This window comes from Anser anser, assembly GCF_964211835.1.
Source record: "Anser anser genome assembly, chromosome: 6".
NCBI lineage: Eukaryota > Metazoa > Chordata > Aves > Anseriformes > Anatidae > Anser > Anser anser.
Window position 1 is genome coordinate 27707442 of NC_139726.1, and position 18778 is coordinate 27726219.

Consider the following 18778-nt stretch of genomic DNA (forward strand, 5'->3'; position numbering starts at 1 on the left):
CTGGCACCCGGGCACAGCCACCAAAACCAGCAGCTCCCTGTTACGGCGGTAAATTCTTGTGGGTCTCCATAATTCACCCCAAATGCCTCACTCGTTTTTCTTATAAATGCAGTTTCACTATGATCTCCAAATTCGGGACTGGCATGAGTGATACTTGCTATTTCAGGCTGTCAGCAAGGGCAGGAGAAAAAAATACCCTCTTCCATTTATTGGTATACAGACCAGTTTAGGCAAGAAATACGTTCAGTCTCCTTCCAGAGACTAATTACTCCCAAAACTCTGAATATTCAGAAAAGGGGAAGAAATGGAGTCAGGGTGCACGGAGGGAGCAGGAGGACAGTGAGTGTCCTCCTCCTCACCATAAATCATAGAAATCGAATTAGATCATTTCAAATCGAGGGACAAAAAGCCAGTTATAGATCCATTTTGCAATGCCAGCCGACGTGGCTTCCATTTGTGACTCACTGAGTGACATTACTTATCCTGAGTGGTCCTCTGACAATATAAGCACTTAATGTGAAGACATGTGTAAAATTACAGCAAAATGAATGAAACTCAGGAAATTATGTAAAGTTTATGGGGTTGCTTTTTTTTTTCTTCTTTTTCTTTTTTTTTTGAGTCCTCCTCTCAATTTTTGCCTTCTGAATTAGGACCCGGTCAATGCATCAACTGACAGCAGCTTCCCGGAGCAAAGGGCTCTTCTGCCTTTGATGCATCTGAGCAACTCCAAACTAATACCAGCGCACGCTGAACGGTGAATAGACCTTTATGTTGATGAGGCAAATCCTAAGGCACTTAAAAGCAAGCTACACTGAAGTGTCCCATGTATCTCTGTCTTCAAAGTGCAACACACGTATGGAAATTGCAGATGCTGTGGTGCTATTTGTCTGGAAGGAGACATTACGGATGACATATGAACCTGATTTCTCAAACAGATGAGGTCTGTGAGAGGCTTAAGGAAACATCTATAAATTAAGATGCAGAATAAAGTTCCCGCTGCCTTCCTTGGCCCCTCTCTCGTTGGCTCGAGAGCAAAGTGCTGGCAGCTGTGTGCTTGGCGGAGCACCAGGCATCCTCCTCACCCCGTGCCCGGCCACGGGCAGGCTTCGTGATGCCTTTGACAGCAGGCACAACCCCAGCACCCAGTGCTGCTGGCGGTGCCCCCTCCCCAGCCTCAGTCCGCAGCAAGCAGGACTGGTGCTTGCTCCACGTGTTCATCCTGAAACACTTGGCCCCATCTGTGCTCTGCAGCAGCCTCCTCGCCCAGCCACGTTTCCTAAGGAGACACAAGGCGGTGGAATGAAACCAAATTCCTGCTGCCATCTTCAGCTCTGCCCTGATAATGCATGAGCCGTGGAACAGCCGTGCTGGGGTATCCCCCAACCCCAAAACCTCCCGCAGCTGGACCCCATCCTGGCTGCAGCGGGGAGAGTACCCAGCGCCTTTCCAGGGACCAGGGACCTGTGCCAGATGGGCACTGCTCCCAAATCAGCACCAAGAAGTGAGTGTTGAGAGTCCTGAGGTGTTTTTATGACTCCTATCCAGCACTCACGGTGACAGAGCAAATGGGAAAGCATCAAAATCTGCTGATTTTTCTTCAAAACAGATTTTTTTGTTGTCGCAGTGGATATAGATGGATTATTTTTAGAAAGGGTGAGATAAATCAAAGCCGTGAAGGTCTGTATCAGCCAGATCTGGATCGGTCTGAACTGCATCTTTTTCCCTGACTCGGTCAGAAAATGCTCTGTTTATGTGACTCCACGGACTGCATAAGGGAAAACACACAGCAAGAAATTACTCTTTTCTTTGTGAGCACAGACCTAGGTGTGTAAGGCCCATGATGGAAGGCAGATACAGCAATAAGCTGGTCTGACCACGGTTACAGCACTGCTGTTGCCAGCATTTGGCTGAAGCAGCACGTCGGGGCAGCACTGTCCCCTTGGGACCACACTGCCAGCACAGGCAGTAAGGAAGGAGGAAGAGGTAGAGGAGTTTGTCTTTGTCTTTAGGGTTTCACCCATTTTGACGGCACACCAAGTCTGGAGCAACCCCTGAAAAGCATCCCAGGGGCACCCAGGCTGCACCCTCGACGTGAGCCAGTTCACAGGTCAGCTGCAAGTGGTTTCCTTTTTGTCAGCGCTGTCTGCTTCACAGGAATAAGGAAAATCTCCAGATCTGAGACATAAAAAAGGCATCAGGCAAAGACACAAAGGTATTTCCATTTGTTTCATTGCAGATAACGGGTGGCAGCTACCATTTCGAGATCGAGTCTGCTGAAGACCTCCAGCTGACACCACCGGTTATGTACGATCTGTCATTAACCATACACAGTCATTATATCTCTTTTTTGCCAGCTGCCACCTCAGGACTTTCCACTTGGGCTGCACATAAGTTCTTGTTTTGGAAGATTTACAAGGAAAAATAAAAACTAGGAAAAATCCTGCTCTCTCAGAAGCTGTCCTGTGCTGGGGGGAGCAGCCCTTTCCCAGGCACAGCGCTCACCCTCTGCACGGCTCCATCTCTCCAGCCCTCTCCTGGCCTCCTGCAACAGGAGCAGGTCTGCAGGGGAAGCTGCAGCTCTTTAACCCAAGGTTGTTCCACCTGGGCTGGGGCTGGAGTGCCCTGACACACCTCATGCCGTGCTTACAGAAACAGGAGTTCATGCTGCAGCATTGTGCTTCCTCCTGCGTTCTTGGGTTTCTGTGGCTCTTGCTCTTCTGCCTGGCTGAGATGTTTGTGTCAGTCAACCCATGAAAATCTGGCACTGAAATGGGATCGTGCTGCAGTGTTTTCTCGCTATGTAGCTCACGATCCCTCCTGTTCCCAACAAATCACAGTAATCGTAAGGGCTGCCAAGCCTTGCTACGTCTTCCTGAAGCCAAAAGCAGCTCTGGGATATTTATTCCACCAGTTCCAGCAGCTTGACATGCTGTAGTTGATGCTGTAGCCATGATGGAAGTGGCTCTGAAGGCAACCCCAGAGAATTAGAGGCTGAAATTCGGCACTCAGGAGCACAAGACCTGCTTTAACTCGGGGCCTGCTGCCAACCATGAGAACCTTGGTGGGAGATATCAGCAGGGGGCCAAACCTGGCTGTGGCTTTGCAAGCCACAAAGCACCTGCTCCACTTCCATTTCACAAAAGTCAAGATTCATCCGGATGTGTTTCACAGAAGAAACTCCAATTTTCAGCAAGATGTCTGGGTAGACACTGTCAGATTTGCTCCCTCTCCACTAAAAGCATCCATGAGTGAAACCAAACTGTTTCCACAGACCCTTGCAATGTTTTTTATTTGCTCGCTATGCTGCCACAAGCTACATATATTGGGCAGACAGAGGCTGGTCTGGTGGACAGAGGGCTGGAGATGGCCCACACCCCAGTGCTAAACAGAGGTGAGCAAATATTCTCCACTAACGAACCTCAGGACTCTGCGTGGTGCTCTCAACCAGCTTCCTTGCTGCTGCCCTCCTTAATCTCATCCTGTAGAGGTGAGCGGGCAAAAGGATTCCGTTCTCAACATAACCTCCCCTCCAGCCAGTCTTTCTAACCTGAAGCTATTCAAATTAAACCGCAGATCTTCCGGTCTGGGGATAATGCTCTGCTGTCTTCCCAAACCTGTTCTCATTTTCCTTTCCCGTTTTGACACCATTAGCCTTCCAAAAGTGCTAGCACGCACACAGAGATAATGCTGTCAATTTTAGCGTGCTTGGAAAGGCACAGAGCAGCCTAAACTCAGCCAAATGCTTGGCTTTGGCTTTTCCCTATCATATAATATCCTTTTGTCCATAGCTCTGCATGGCAGCTCATTTATATCAAATTTGACCAGTTAAGGGAGAAGGAAGAGGGGTAATCAATAGTTATCTTGACAAAGAGATCTGAAGTCAATAGACCGACGTTTTCCACCAGCTGAGCATCAGCCCCTTTGGTTTTATTCTCGGTGTGTGGCAGAACCGGCCTTTTATACACCAGCAAAGCTCACATCATCTCGTCGGCCGGGCACAGCCTCACTCGCCCACGGAGCCCCAAAAGCTGCCCTCTGCTTGGCCAGCTCCAGGCGCCTCATGGCTAGGGGGAGCAGTGCACCAGGGGGGGAACGTGTGTTGCCACAGCTGCAGGAGCTGGAGCCTTCCAAAAAATAAAGGATGCATTGTAATCAAGTCGTGCTTGAAGAGCTGGTCTTCGGGCACTGCTTTCTCATATGGATTTTCACACAGGTGGTCCCAGGTCCCGGCCATTTCCCCAGCCCTCGCAGCAGCTCGCCGGGAGCAACCACAAGTTGTGCCCCCACAGACTCCCGGAGATCACCCCCAAACGGAGAGGTGGGAGGAAGAAAGCAAGCATTTGTCCCTCGATTAGGATTTTCTAAATCAGCAGATCCCTTCTGTATGCGCAGTTTTTACATCAAGCACGGTGTAGAAAAAAAAATCAATTTGTTTTTCTCAGTCCAATTCCCCTCTGTCTAATAGGTCTGTTGTAAACGCCAATTTTACTGTCATTTACACAGTGCCCATTTGAGCTATTTTATCAATAGTTAAATAAGAATACTTTAAAGTAATGTGATTTTTTTATTTGAATTCCAATTTATGTTCGGATGGTTTGACACAAATCTAGTAAGGAAAGCTCACTATTTTAATAGAACAAATTAAATTATATGTTATATAGCCACACAAGTAAATATGTTATGTAATTGGATAAATAAATACTTGTGATTAGATACAGTATCTCATTCTCACCTACACATAATAGCAAGGTTAGTAGAAGTGTTGTACAAATCACCACGTTTTAATAGTTAGCAGTCCATGAGAATCGACCTGAAAGACAATAAGCAAGAACAAATACAAGAAAAGGCTAAGCCTCGTTATTTAAACCAAGCCTGTTTAAATTGCGATTCAGATCAGCTCAGAGCCATCCTCACTCAAAGCAGTGCATCCGGGCAGAGGTCACAGCATAGCTGGTTGTGCAGAAGGTGGTGGCCTAAAAGGTGTTGCTGGAGGCTGCCGATGGGACAGGCAATGGGAACGGTGATGGACGATGGGGATGGGGATGGATGACGAGGATGGGGATGGACAACAGGGATGGGTGAGGGACAATGGGGATGTGCCACCAGTTGCAGGGCACAGTCAAAGCCTGCAGAGCTGCTTCGGCACCTGGACACCCAGATGCTTAAGATTGCCCACTTGCAGGGAGTTTGAGAGAGCGTGTTGATCTCAGTTTGTGTTGTCAGACAATGCTTTCCTTCTGGCTGGAAGAGAAATTCAGTTCCTTTTGAGCTGGTAAACACAGCCCAGCTGGGAGCCCAATTTGTTGTTTGGATACTACAGGCTGAGAGACAGACCAGAGCCCTGGCATGTGTGAAAGGAATCGTGGTTCCCTCGTGCAGCTACATTAAAATAGATAGCACATGCTTGTAATGGGAAACTAAGGAAGACAATGGTAATTATTCCCCTGCTCTTCCACCCACCCTGGTTTTTGCCTGTTTTGCTTCGGATCGACCTGCACTACCCTTTGAGTGTTCCTACTGGTATTTCATTTCCCAACAACCTCCCACTCCTTCCCAGCTCTGGCGACCTGACTTTATAGTGAATGGACATGCTAAAAACTGGAGCAGCTCAACATACACAGACATTTGTTAAATTAAAGCGAGACGGTGAGATAGCGATCCCGAAACCAAACACCACACACGCAGGCTCCCGTCTTCCTGCCACCACCAAAATTATTCACCAGATGAGTGTTTGCTAGCTTCTCGCATGGCAGAAAGACAGCTAGGGAGGTGTAAGATTTATTTTTTGAAAGTGTGAAAGTCACTCTAAATAATGTTTTCTATATGATAGGAGCTGACTCAAAGCCAGCAGGCTGTGCCGATAGAAATGCGGCGTTTACCAGCAGAGCAATAGCCCCCAGCAGCCAACTTTAGGTTAAAATGCAGGCACTCAGGGCCAAAGCTGGCCAAAAATCAGCAGATGTTTCCAAGAATTATTCCATGAAAATTTCCACCCCTCCTCCCCATTTCAGTCCAACAGCAGTCAGTAGATTTGGTGTGCTTTTTCATTTCAGCTTTGACTTCCACCAGGCCTCCTCCGACAGTTTTTTCCTCCCTGTGTGGCAGATAAAATCCTGTTCCTGTGGGGAAGGAAAAGCTCCTGTCCAGGCGGCTTCCCAGGCAGCCCCAGCTCCTCTCCCTCGCCTCGGGCTGGTGTTTCCTCACCCCGAAGCACATCGCAGCACACAGGGTCCCAGCTGCAGACCCGTCCTCCTCACGTTTGCCATGCCTGGTTCTTCAGTAAGCACTGCCAATATCGTTCATCAGTTTTTCTGGTTCTTTAAGCAACAGAAGGGTTTTGAGTATGCCCACAAGCCATGAAATATGTGATAAAAGAGCTTAATAGACAAGAAAAATGTCACCGTGGTTTGGAGTGTGAGGATGTGTTTGCAGCATTTCTAAGCCCCGCGCTGGTCAGCAATTCATTTTAGCTCTTCCTTCCGTGTGACAGTCCGTCACTTGAAAACACGAGATGCTCTTCAGAGCCCCCGTGACCTTTAGATATTCAGCCCTCGGTTTTGCTGACACCTGGCACAAGGGAGTTGCTGTCAGGTGCAATGACAGTGATAACCAAGCTGTTGCGGGGCCGTTTATCTGTCAATCCCAAGGCAAGAACAGCGGCACGGTGCGAACCTGCACCCGCACTGCTGCACCCAGGCAAAATCCCACCTTTGACACATCACCGAGTGGCTTCGAGATGGGGGCAAAGGACGTAGCTTAGTAGAAAGGGGACTCGGTGGGGGAATGCAACATAATATTTGGATAAAGAGCGGGGCAACATCTGTACCTGAACTGCACGACCCAGGGCCCTGGCTGCTGGAGACCTGCCCTGTGCTGCCTGGGGGATGCATAGCACGCACCCCGCACCTCTCCCCCTGGCACCACGCTCGGCTCGGGGACAGGCTGCCACCAGAGCGGACGAGTCCTGCTGGAGCAGCCTGTGAGGCACAGCAAGGAGCAACGTGTCCCTGGCTGGGAACGCGGGATTTCCCCTCCTGGGCTGCTCCATCTGTGGGAGAAATGTGACCGACGCGGCGGCAGGACTCCGTGTTTCAAACGGCAGGGTTTAAGCCAAGCGAACAATTTCCCTGGGCTAATTGAGCATGCAATCTACCTGCTTGTAAAGCCTGTATTTGGCCTGGAAGATTTATTACTTTTAGCAATGATGAATGTCCAAGAGCAGGGAGGGCAGACCTGAGCTGCAGTTCATTAACTTTAAGTGGGATGATGTTGAAAAACCATTTCTATTTTTGGTTACTTTGTTCTGAGGTAACTGTGAATTTAGACCTACTTCTGTAATAAAGTGCTCAGGGAGTCCAGTGAATCTTATGCTCCCTGGCAGATACTAAACCTGTAGGGCTTTGTCCTTATCCTGATGAGTAAGCAGTTTTAGCTGGTCCTGAGAGGCTATAAAATGATAGAAGACTGCTCTGTATGGGAGTTGGAAGCTAAGCCTCCATCCATCTCAGACGCAGAGGCCGAAATGGAGGACTGACATGTCTTTGCTTGGGTTTCAGAATAGCACCTCTTTATTAACTTCATTTTCTGCCCCAAAACTCGTCATCGGATCAGTGCTCCTGAATGGCCGTGTCCATCACAGGGGCATGGTGGCACCCCCTGCCTTCCCCTGCATCTGCTTTGAAATCAGCTGCAACATTTGCGTCGGATGGAAAGTGCAATGCGATACCCGTTACACTGAAATGTGCTGGGCACTTTGCTAACCACCTAATGTAACATCTGCCCCCCTCCACATTCATTATTTGCAAACACTCTCCTTTTGTCTCTTTCCTTGGGAGAATATCCATTAGCGAATGTGGCTGCAAAGCCCTGGAGCACGTTCTGCCTCCCTGCCTCCCCAGCAGTACTTGTGCTGTACGTTAGGCCATACTTGTACCAAACACCCTCTCTCTGCCCCTGTACTGCCAGACCACACTGGTCCTATAGGAATTAGCGGTGAGGATTTGATGCCGAAAGACTATTTTGTTATAAATCAGTCATGGAGATGACTGTGTACTGTAGAAAATACTTAGTGTTGCTCTCTTCACAGCAGTGTGTGGACCAGAAGGCTGAAAATGCACGCATCTCTGTTTCCACAGTAAGTGTTGTCTTGTGTGTGAACAGCATCGGTAGCCTTGACTGCTCTGAGCGGCTCTGCTCGCTGTGGCTCTGCTGCACCTTACAGCCAGGTGCCAGCCCTGCCGGGTCTGTGTCACCCATGAGCCTCTACAGGCCCTGGGCCACGGGCCGTCAACCTGCAATGCCATGTTCAAGGAGCCCACTGCCCAGGATAATCTGCCTGGCAGCTGCAGTGCTAATTCATTTGCCCCTGAGGCTTAAACGTAAAAAAAAGTAATTAATCTGGCTGGGTTTCACTCATCATCGAGCAAAGTTTTGCTGATGAAGAGGAAAACTGCTGAGCATCCCAGTTTGCTCCCCATGTCAATCTCTCCCTCTTGGATTTTGTGGGTAATTGGCACATCATTACTGTCCCATTTTATTCAAATTCCCCATGAGGCCACAGTGAAAGGAATGCGTGGATGCCAGTGAGGGAAGGGTTTTGTTTAGGCTCAGACTTTTACTCCCACTTCCAAAGAAGTTCCAGTTTTGCTTAGTGTCCTGATTTTGCTCAGATCTGGTGAGAGGCAAAAAACAAAAACCCCAGAAAGTAAAGAGGAACATGCAAAACTGCTGCCTGAAGGTTTCAGAGCGGCTGCACACGAGATATTCACCCAGCCCTGCCACTGCACCGGTGTGAGTCCGGGCTGAAGCCAGCTCGGCTCCACATATGGTCTTAGCCTCGGCCGTGGGCAAGAGATGAAGATACCACAGAAACACAACATTGGTGCAATCTCAAATGACTCCAGGCATCTGACCTATCTGAGGCATCTGTTCTAGTTTGAGATAAATTGCACTCTTCGGCTGCGTGTTACACGGGGAGCCTACGCCGTCTGGAGCAGCCACCCCTGCACTTTGCCCTTTGCAAACTCAGGGATGAGCTGACAGAGACTGAGAGCGCAGCTGAGAGCTGCGTGTGAGCGCAGGGCTGGGGGGGGGCAGCGGGATGCCAGAGGATCGGCCTGGCCTTAAATGGGCAGCAGGATCAGAGCCACGCAAGGAGCTGCCTGCCTGCGTAGCTCGGGGACCAGCTGTGATCTGGTCCCATCAGCAGCGTTCCCGCTGCTCCGGCTGAGTGTGCAGCCCACGTTGCTGGTGGGAGCCGCTCACTTGTCTTAGTGCCTTTCAGTTGCCTTTTGAGGACTGGAGTTTATTCCCTTAAGGACTTACTGCCATGATCCTTCAGGCTTGCTGCTCCAGGGTGAGCAAGGCAGTTCTGGGAAACGGGCATGTGTAGACAGCATGCGTGATGCTGGTCACTGGGGGAGCAAAGGAAGCTGATGCAACACGAACATGAACACAAAGAGGAAAGAATTGATGGGAAAACAGTTAAAGAAAAGAATGAATCAAACAGGAGACACTCAGATGACTACATTTGCTCTGCTCATTATTGATATTTCCTCGCATAGGCGCTCACAACCTTGGAGCTCCTGCTTGCAGACAGGTCAGAGGGGAAAAGCACAACAGAAGTGGAAAATAAGATGTGGCCCAAGACATATTTTGTGCCATCAGTAAAACAACATGCCATCTGCCTAACTTGAACTGCCTTTTTTAAGTATGTCAAATGTGGTTTATTTCAGCCCACTTTAGAACGATTGTAATCAACAAAAACAATCAGACAGTAAACCTGCAATTGCAGCATCTCTTTTAATTTTTGATGCGTTTATGTATCTGAGTAAAATCCGTTCAGCCTTCCTGAGAGAACCCGAGCGGACGGGAGCCCCGTAAGGCGGGGCACCGGCAGCGGTGGCAGGGCGGCGTCGGTGCGCGACAGCCGCGGCCGCGCAGCGGTGCCTGGCGGGGACAGCGTGTGCCAGGCCAGCCGCTCGCAGAAGCGCAGCCCCAAACGTTGTCGCGCAGTGCCATCTGGAGGCTCTGCGGAACACGAAGCGCTTTCTGCAGAGCCGGGGGGGGGGGGGGGCTTTACGAGTTGTTGCTGAAGTTGTTCCACCCCGCGGCGGGATGAGGGGCGCCCGCGCTGCTCCCCTAACGCCGAGCAGGCCGCGCTGGCGGTGCCCCAGGCAGCCCCTGCCGCTCCGGGTGTCACGGACTCCTCGGGACCCTTCCCAGCACGGCCTCGCCCCCCGGCTCCCGGAGAGGCCCCCGCAGACCTCTGCCCACCCGGTGCCTACAAAGCCCCCAGCCCCGTGTGCGCCCCCGGCCCGCCGCCATTTTGTGCCGGGGGGCAGCCGGCGGGGCGGGCCGGGCCCCGGGGCCGGGCGCCGTGAGGCTCGGGGGGGTCCCCGCGCCGCCGCCGTGCTCCCGCTTGGGGCGGTGCGGCCGCCCCCCTCCCCCCCCTCCCCTCCCGCCCGCGGGTTTCCGCGCCCCGCGGCGCCGCTGCGCGCCGGGCGCCCGGGGCGGAAGCGCCGTTCGCGCCTTCCCGCGGCCGCTCGGCTCTTTCCGCCTCCCCCTCCGGGGCGCTTCGTTCGTTTCCGCGGCCGCTCGGCTCTTTCCGCGGGGGCCGGCGGCGCGCTCGGCCGTTCCCGCCGCCCGCCGCGCGCTCGGCGGTTTCCGTGAGCGCTCGGCGGTTTCCGTGCGGGCCGCGGCGCGCTCGGCGCTCGCTCCCTGGCTGGCGCTCCTCAGTCGGCCGCTGCCTGCCTGTCGCCGGGCTGGGAGCGCCTGTGTGTGCGCGAGTGACGCGGCGGAGGTGTAGTTTGACGCGGTGTGTTACGTGGGGGAGAGAATAAAACTGCGGCGAGAGCCCGGGCGCGAACGAAAGCAGTGACGGAGCAGCCTGGTAACCGGTAAGAGGAGGACGGCGCCCAGCGAGCAGGGGCGGGGGGGAGGGAAGGAGCCGCAGCCCGGCGGGGCCCCGCGGCCGGCAGCACGGACGCGGGGGCCCGGCCCCGCAGCGCCCGCGGGAGGGGCGCCCGCGCTAAAGATGGAGCCGAGCCCCGCACCGGCCCCGCCGCGAACAAAGGATAATGGCGGATGGGAGACGGCCCCGCCGCCGGCCGACACGGCCGGGCGGAGGCCGCTCCGGCGGCAGCCAGCGGCGGCGCTCGGCTCGGCTCGGCCCCGGCCCCGGCCCCGGCCGCGGCGGCGGGGCTCGGCTCGCCGCAGCTCTCCGCAGGCTCCGTCCCGGCGCCGCCCGGCCAGCAGGATGTGACCCCTGCGCGGATGTCAGCGCACGCCGCCCGTCCACGCCGCGCCGGCCGGACCCGGCCTCCGGGGGCCGCAGCTGCGGGGCCGGCTCCGCGCCCTGCCGCCGGCGCACAGACCTGCCTGCCCCGGGCGGCACCCCCGCGCCCAGCCCGGGGGGCCGCGGCTTTCGGGCAGCAACGAGCGCAAATGACGTGGCAACCGCATCTCTTCTCAAAGGTGCTTTCGGCCGCAGGTGCTTACACCTCTCGAATACATACACGGATTTTTTGTTTTTTTTTAGGTCATACGACTTTTTTTCCCCAAAAACATCCTTTTTTTTTTTTAACCTATTTTTTTTTTAACTCTCTCTCTTAAATACTGAAATGCTTCTGAAGCAACACCTGTTACAAAAAAAAAAAAAAACAACATTTTTTTCTGGGGTTAGAAACAAATTTCCTGCCTATTAAATAAAGGACCAGAGACGTATTTAGGAGTACCGGAGAACCCTTCTCAAAGCTGTTGTAACCACCAAGCACTCCTTTTTGAAATACAGGAATTCCCCATTATCAGCAAATGTAGTTTTTCACATTAAAGTATAAGCCACCAAAATAAGTTTTTATTCAAGATGAATAGCGGTGATTCCTGCGTGTAGATAGGCCTCTCCATTCTGCGTGAATTGCTCTTTTCTGTCCCTCACTTTTTTTGAAATGAAGGCCAAAGGTACTCTACATCACTCTCCGTAATGCCAACGCGCAAAGAGGGTTTCTAAAGTTGTAATTGATTAATAGACGCCTGTGGACTTCACGGAGCAACGTAGCTGTTGATAGCGATTAAACAAAGCGTAGTGGCTGGTGTATTTCATTCATTCTCAGTTCGCTAAAATATGCACTTTTTAAATACAGAAACGTGTCATTAAATCCTTGCATGTCGTTTTTCTGTAGCTTTAGAGACACAACACCTTATTTATCCCCAAAACATTCTGTTTCATAATAGCGTAGAGGACTGTATGATCCGTTTTTTCTAACACATACACCTGCATTTCCTCGTGAGCTTTGTATCCTCACGCATCAGAGGGAAAAGGGAGCAGGCAAGTGGTTGTGTGTTTGCTAAGCATCACTTCCAGGTGACCTAAAATCAAATATTTAAATGTAGAAAAGAAGAGTATAATAATTTTTAATTCCATTGATAGAGCATAAATATTAAAATGAGTACTCCCAGCTTTATATCTGGATCTGCCACAAGTTGTCTGTATCTGATTTATATTATTCCCCTCTTCCCCCAGCTTTGGTGATAAGCGTGCTTACTTTCCTGGGTGGAAAAAAAAACGGTTTGAAAGGGGAGAGTGATCTGTCGATCAAGAAAATTTAGAAACGTCTAATTTAGACTGTCAAGTCATCAATCTGTCCGTGTCCTGGAAGTTTGCACCCGTGTAGCTATTGCTGGACCTGATATCAAATATAAAATATTCTGTAGTAGTTCATCTTACTGCGTTCCTCTGCGGTAAGAAGTGAACAGCCTCTTGCCTATGTGCAGCTACAGCTCTGTAGGTGCAGATTTTGATAGTAGACAAGGCCCTCGTGAGGAATTTCTGTTGACACCCTTGTGAAACAAATGGGATATTCACACTTCACCTCTATTTTAGGATCTCCGTAAGCAAGTGGAGATCAGTTACTCATGCCACAGGTCTCAAGGCTTTTCTGCAGCGAGAAGGCCTTGCTGGCGTTCTGCATGTAATCTAAAGTTAGTTTCACGGAAAATGACAGTAACGCTCATCAACAGAAACAACCCCGCTGCATTCGGCTGGAGCTCTCTGCTGCCCTGCCTGCGTACAGCTGAAGTTTCGTGGCAATGCTGTGATTTTTCTCTAAATCAGAAATGGTGTTGCCTCATCTGCAGTCCGTGTGGTCACACTTCATGGTGATTATAAGAACCTGACCACTCTGTGGTTAGCGATTTTCTTTGCATTTCTGCCAGCATTAAGGCACTGACACCTGGTTTATTTTTCAAAGCTTTTGAGTCGCTTGATAGTGCTGCAGTTACAAAGGTGAGTGAGAAGAAGCACAACACCTTCCATTCTTGCATGCTTCTGAAACAGCCTTGTGCGCTGTTGTGCAGGAGATAGACGAACATGTGGCTGGGTCTAGTTGCTCTTTTAGGTTTGCCAGGTAAAACAGCATTTGCAAACAGACGAGGATTTTCTCATTTCATGCTGCTGCTGTCTTTTTTTTCTGGCAGCGCTAGGTTTAGAGAATCTTGTGGGAAGTGGAGGGAATAAAAAACTGCAGGTGGTGGAAGAGCCTCCTAATGGGAGGGGGTAAAGGGTTTGAAGGAAGTGTGTTCCTGTATGTATGCATGTAAATTATTTATATTATTGGATTATTTATATATTTACTTATATTAGTACTTATATTATTTAATTATTTATATATATATATGAACTTACATACATGTGATTTTAAAACAACATGGATTTTTTTTATGTAGTATCACAGTGAGCCAAATGCATAGTACGGGGATTTTTTTTACCCCTTAAGATAATAAGCATACCTCTTTTCTCTTGAGAGTGTTTTCAGACCTGATCTTTATCATAAATCTGAGACCATTAGGAGAAAGATGTAAAAATAGTTCCGAAGATATAAGAGTCCTGCCAATTGCTCTTCTGGATTTCATTACGTGTCGGTTTGGTCTCTCAGACTAGACAACACCAGCTACTTTAGATAAAGCTGCAGAAAGCCTTACAATGAACTATTTTAAAGCTACCTTCTGGCAGGAAAATGAAACAAAGATGTCTACCCTTGAGGTTTTCACACTTTTTGGAGGAGAGAGCTTAAGCGATGTGTAAAAATCTCTCTCTGATCCTCTAAGCGTTGTTCCAGTGACAGCTTGGTTGGTCAGTGGGGTTTATCTGTAAAACTTGTCTCTCCAGTTTGGAGGAACTGTAAGTCTGGGTTGTGTTTTCCTCTTCTGGCAGAAACCTTTTGAGATAGCTTTCTAAACTTAGCAGGTTCTTTTCTTGAGCAGAGGCTCACCTGGGGAACAAGGAGCAGTACAGTAGGGTAGCCTGAGAAATCCAGGGATGTCCGAAGTTTGCCTACTGCCTCACAGACCGAAACCATGGTTCCACGTACATTTTTTGGACAGTAATATTGGCTTAAGCACCTCCACATCTGGTGATTTGTTCAGTCTTCTCCACTGCCTTGTCACAAACGTTTGGGTCGCTACGTGGTAAAACTGGCTGAGGAAGTGAGCCTTGGGGGGCTGGATTAATTTTCCCCGGCCCGTTCCCTTCCCTGCTTGCTGCACAGTAGTGGTGCCAGCACGATCAGGGGAAGGGACGGGGCTGCAATGAGCAGGAAGATAGGGGCAGCCTGAACAGCAGCGCTGCTAAACGAGAAAATGCAGCCTGCATAAGGCTTTTAAATTACTGCTGTGTTCATAACCAAATTGGATCACATGGATGCTGTTCTTTTTGCTGCAGCACTGGGTCATTTAGCTAAGTTTAAGTTTTTGTGTGTGTTAGATGAGTACATCTATGAACATGAGCAGCAACTGTTCCTAAACTTTAGTACCATGTCCACATACTGTTTGTTGCACTACCTATTTGCTTGTGTGCGTTAACAACTGTTGTGCTCACTTCCTCAGTCCTGTTCTCACGTGCTTTGTTGTTGGTCTGTTCCATCTTCTTCCCTCCTGTCTCTGTCCTCTGCAGCACCTTACTGCGATCTTAATCATTTCTCTAGCGACTGTACAACCTCCTGTCACATTTCGGCTCCAGTATTGCATGTGTTTTTCTGGTAGATGCTACCCTAAATCTTCTCTCATTCTCTACTGTTTTTCAAAGGGCAATCCAATTTTGTTTTCCCCTGCACCTTTCCTAGGGCTGAATGTGAAATCTCTTCCCATCCAGCTGATCTTCTATACCCTGTAGAATAATCGGTGAGAAACATCATTTTCTTGCCTTTCTCTGATGACTCTTCCTCTGGCTCTGTATAGCTGGCCCTGCCTCAAACTCTGCTGGTGCCTGTCCGCTCCTCCAAGTGCCTTGGAATATGCACAGGGTTTGTAAATTTAAGGCTCTGTAGACTGCAGAGAGCTTTCTCTTAATAAAAGCCTGGGGCATTACTATAGAAGTAGGACCCCTGCCCCTCTTCATGAAACTCATCCAAATTTTTCTCTTTTGTGCTGATAGGAAAATTCTGGGCAATAGCAAGGGAGGGAAGATGTGAAAAAGGGCAGTGTGTGGTAACACCGCAGCATACCAGCAGCAGCAGTCTGTTTCTCTGTTTTCCTCTGAGCTGATAGAACTGTATGTGGCTCTCGAGACAGACGTCTTACTCCTTCCCTTTCTCCTGCCGCTGGTTGTGTGGTGTGCATCCATCCCTTCTGTTGGCTGTAGTGCTGACTGTACAGCTTAACGAGCCGGTTCAAATCACTAACCCAGGGGAAAGCTGTACTCTTGGCAGGTTAGTTTTCTGTTGCATGAGCGAGCTGTATCAGTTGGTGGTGGAGATCCTGCTAGCACCAGCTCTGGTACAAATTCGCAGCGAGAGCACAGAAAGAGGAAGGAGGAACACAACTTTCTCCCTCCAGCAGCAGAGAGCTGGGTCGCTGTGCCCATCTCAGGGAGCTGCAGCACATCCTTGTTTCTAGTGGCAGAAGGAGGAGTCGGCTCTGTCCATGGCGATCGGAGCCACATCCGTTTGTCTTTGCAGCTAGGAAAGCTGTATCACAGTAAGTGTTCCAGTTGAAATTAAATAGAAACTGAGAGGAGAGTTTCCCTCTTTTGAAAGCCTTGTGAAGCTGTGTGGTTGAACTAGCTACTCCTCAGCAAAGGTAGGCGTTAGTCTTCTCAGAACATTGGATCAGCATTACATAGGATAGTTTTAACCAACCCTGATTTGAAAGACGAAGCTCCAGAAGGGGTTCAGGTCCGACACCTCAGTGTAAATCCTGCCATCCGTCCCAAGGCACCTGGGCAGTGAGCTGCCTTTAGTTTCACTGTTACTGCAGATAAATGCTTTGGCCTCTCCTCCTGATTTTAAAAGTAACAGTTGTGGCTGAAACTACTAGCATGAAAGTTGTAGTAAAAGGTTAATGTGGATTATATAACTAGTGCATAATATTCTGGGCTGGGTGGAGGAGGAGGCCTGTTACCTGCTGCAAACAACTGCTTTCTTGGAGATGGAGCTGTTTGAAAAGCGTGGCGCTCTGCCCAGTCCTCAGCAAGCTTGTGTAGACTACATAAGAACTAATCAGCCTGGTTTTAGCCTCCCACTCATAAGGAGAGTCATCAGCAAAACAGTAATACTCTAATTACAGAATATATGTTTTCTTCAGCATGTCTGTTCATTTCCTACAGTGTTAAGACACCTGTGTCCATGATCTGATCTCCTTTACTTCCATTGGTGGGTGAGGCTTCAGCAAGAGCAGGCTCTGCTTTCACCTTCTCTGTTGCTGCTCCCGTGCCACTAGTACTGGTACAGCTGCTTGCGATGTGAGGTGAATTGGATCAGAGAACAGGTCCGTGTTGAAGATATTTTGTGTTTTCTGGTCTGTTTGCAGTCCAAATTGGTTCCCCAGCCCCCTTTACTGCACAGCCTCACAGACAGCCCTAAGGGTGGAAATGAAAACAAATAAGGAGGAAAGCAGAGCTGGAGCTGGTAGTGCTACCATCAGAAATGCTTGTAAGACCGTAGTTGCAGAAAGCAAAATAGAGATTTTCTTTTGTGTGCTAATGCACTTTTGCATACGAATGTAAGGCACAGATTCTGTTTCTTTCACTGGCCCTTTTTGCTTCATCGATGGCTCCCCCCGTTGCTTATTCAGTCAACATTCTGCATTTCCGAGTTAGCAGCAAGTCACATCTCTGTTCCAGCAAGAGAGCTGCGTTGCCCACAGGTAATACACTTCTTAACTCTGCTTAAGTATCTGAGAACCAAGAGAAATTATTCTTGGTTATGGAGATGATACTTACGCAGAGCAGATCTGCCTGGCAGGCACGGGAAAGATCTTTCTCATTTTAAATTTTCCTGCACTGTCCATGCAAATATAAAAATACATAGAAAATAAGCCAGAATCCACTGAGTTGATAACATTGCTACAATATTTGGTCATGGTTTAAGTTCAGTTGTTTTTTAGGGAGAGGGTATGTCATAGATGTAATTTTCGTACATTAAGCAAGATAAGGTGTCTTCTATTCCTTCAAGACCAGTGCCAATTGACCAATTGACTAACAATGATTTCAGTATAACTAGGAAAGCCAGAACAATTTTAGGATTTAACGTATTTTCAAGTCTGAGCGGTGGCTTAAGCCCCAAATCTTTCCGTTTTAATGTTGCAATGAATTTTGTGAATAGGAAGCATTCAGAAGCTGGACAAGGACAAGGTTTGTAAGGAAGCGCTGTTTTTCTTGTGCATACCTGGGCATGTTCTACTGTAACACTTCAATTAGAGAAAATTCAAAGGTTTTCACTGTAGAGCATTAAAGCAAAAATGAGTCTGTACTGTCTGTTAAGAAAGAAACAAAGCTATTACAACAAAAAAAATGTTGCTTCTGCAGATAAAGGTTATTTTGAATTTGTTTCAGACGTTTGACTTTATATCTGGTAATTATGAGCTTTGTATAAATAATTCAGTCTTATTTTCAGATGACCAGTTCTAATGATAATCTGTTAATAAAACAGTGAAGACATTGGTCTGAAACATCCATTTTGTTGTGTTTTCTTTCTGAATTCATTAAAAGTGGTGGTGTTTTTTAAACAAGGCTTCCCGGTATTTCCAAGTTATAGAACTTTGTGTTCTTTTACTGTGGGTTGAACTCTAGAAGTGCCACATGATCCAAGCAATGATCAGAATTAACAATATATTTTTTAATAGTTTACGCTTATAAAACTTGAAGCGTAAATGTCTGAAGTAGCATTTTTAACACATTAATCCTTTAGCTACTGACATTCACAAGTGGGTTACAAACGTTTGGAATGGAGCCGTCCGTTCTTGTCAACAGACAGAGTCTCAGCACAGACACAAATTACTATATAAAATTTTCTTGTCAAGTTTAATTATATGTTGATAATACCTAAACCTCCCTATTTGGCCCTCAATTTCTTAACTGATTGATAGTTCCCTGAGAAAGAAGAATGATAAGAAAAAAGACACAGTCTGTCACCTTGGAATTTCCAACATCTGACCCTTTTCGATTTGCAGTGTTTTGCTGAGGTGACCTAGTATTTAAACCTCAGGCTTTTTATTTCATTTTTACATGAAAAATACAAGTGGATGATGAAATTCAGGTGTCTAATTTAATGTTTTAAGTGACCAAATAAAGAGCTGACAGTTGCCCCCCATCATTATAGGATGGGAAAGGAAACATTTACTTGATTCATGGGAAAGTCCCCTGAGTTTGTGGGACTTTCCAGTAGATTAAGTTTCTTAATATAAAGTTAAATTTATGTTATGTTAGAATGTCATCTTTAATCACTGTAATCTCTAAGAAGCTTCAGTCCAGTCTTAAAGTACACTATTCTGGTAAGTGTATATTAAT

General features: G+C 48.6%; 1 protein-coding gene across 4 annotated transcripts in view; it reads left to right on the forward strand.

The window, feature by feature from the left end:
• CREB1 (cAMP responsive element binding protein 1) overlaps positions 1–18778 on the forward strand; it is an 80499-nt gene that overhangs the window by 30037 nt on the left and 31684 nt on the right. For 3 of the 4 annotated variants that reach the window (XM_083842325.1, XM_083842322.1, XM_083842324.1), the window contains exon 1: positions 10583–10898. The exons of the other annotated variant lie outside the window; for it this stretch is intronic. The gene's annotated coding sequence lies outside the window, so the exon portion shown is untranslated. Of the gene's footprint in view, positions 1–10582; positions 10899–18778 lie in introns of those variants that run through there. 4 annotated transcript variants of the gene reach the window in all.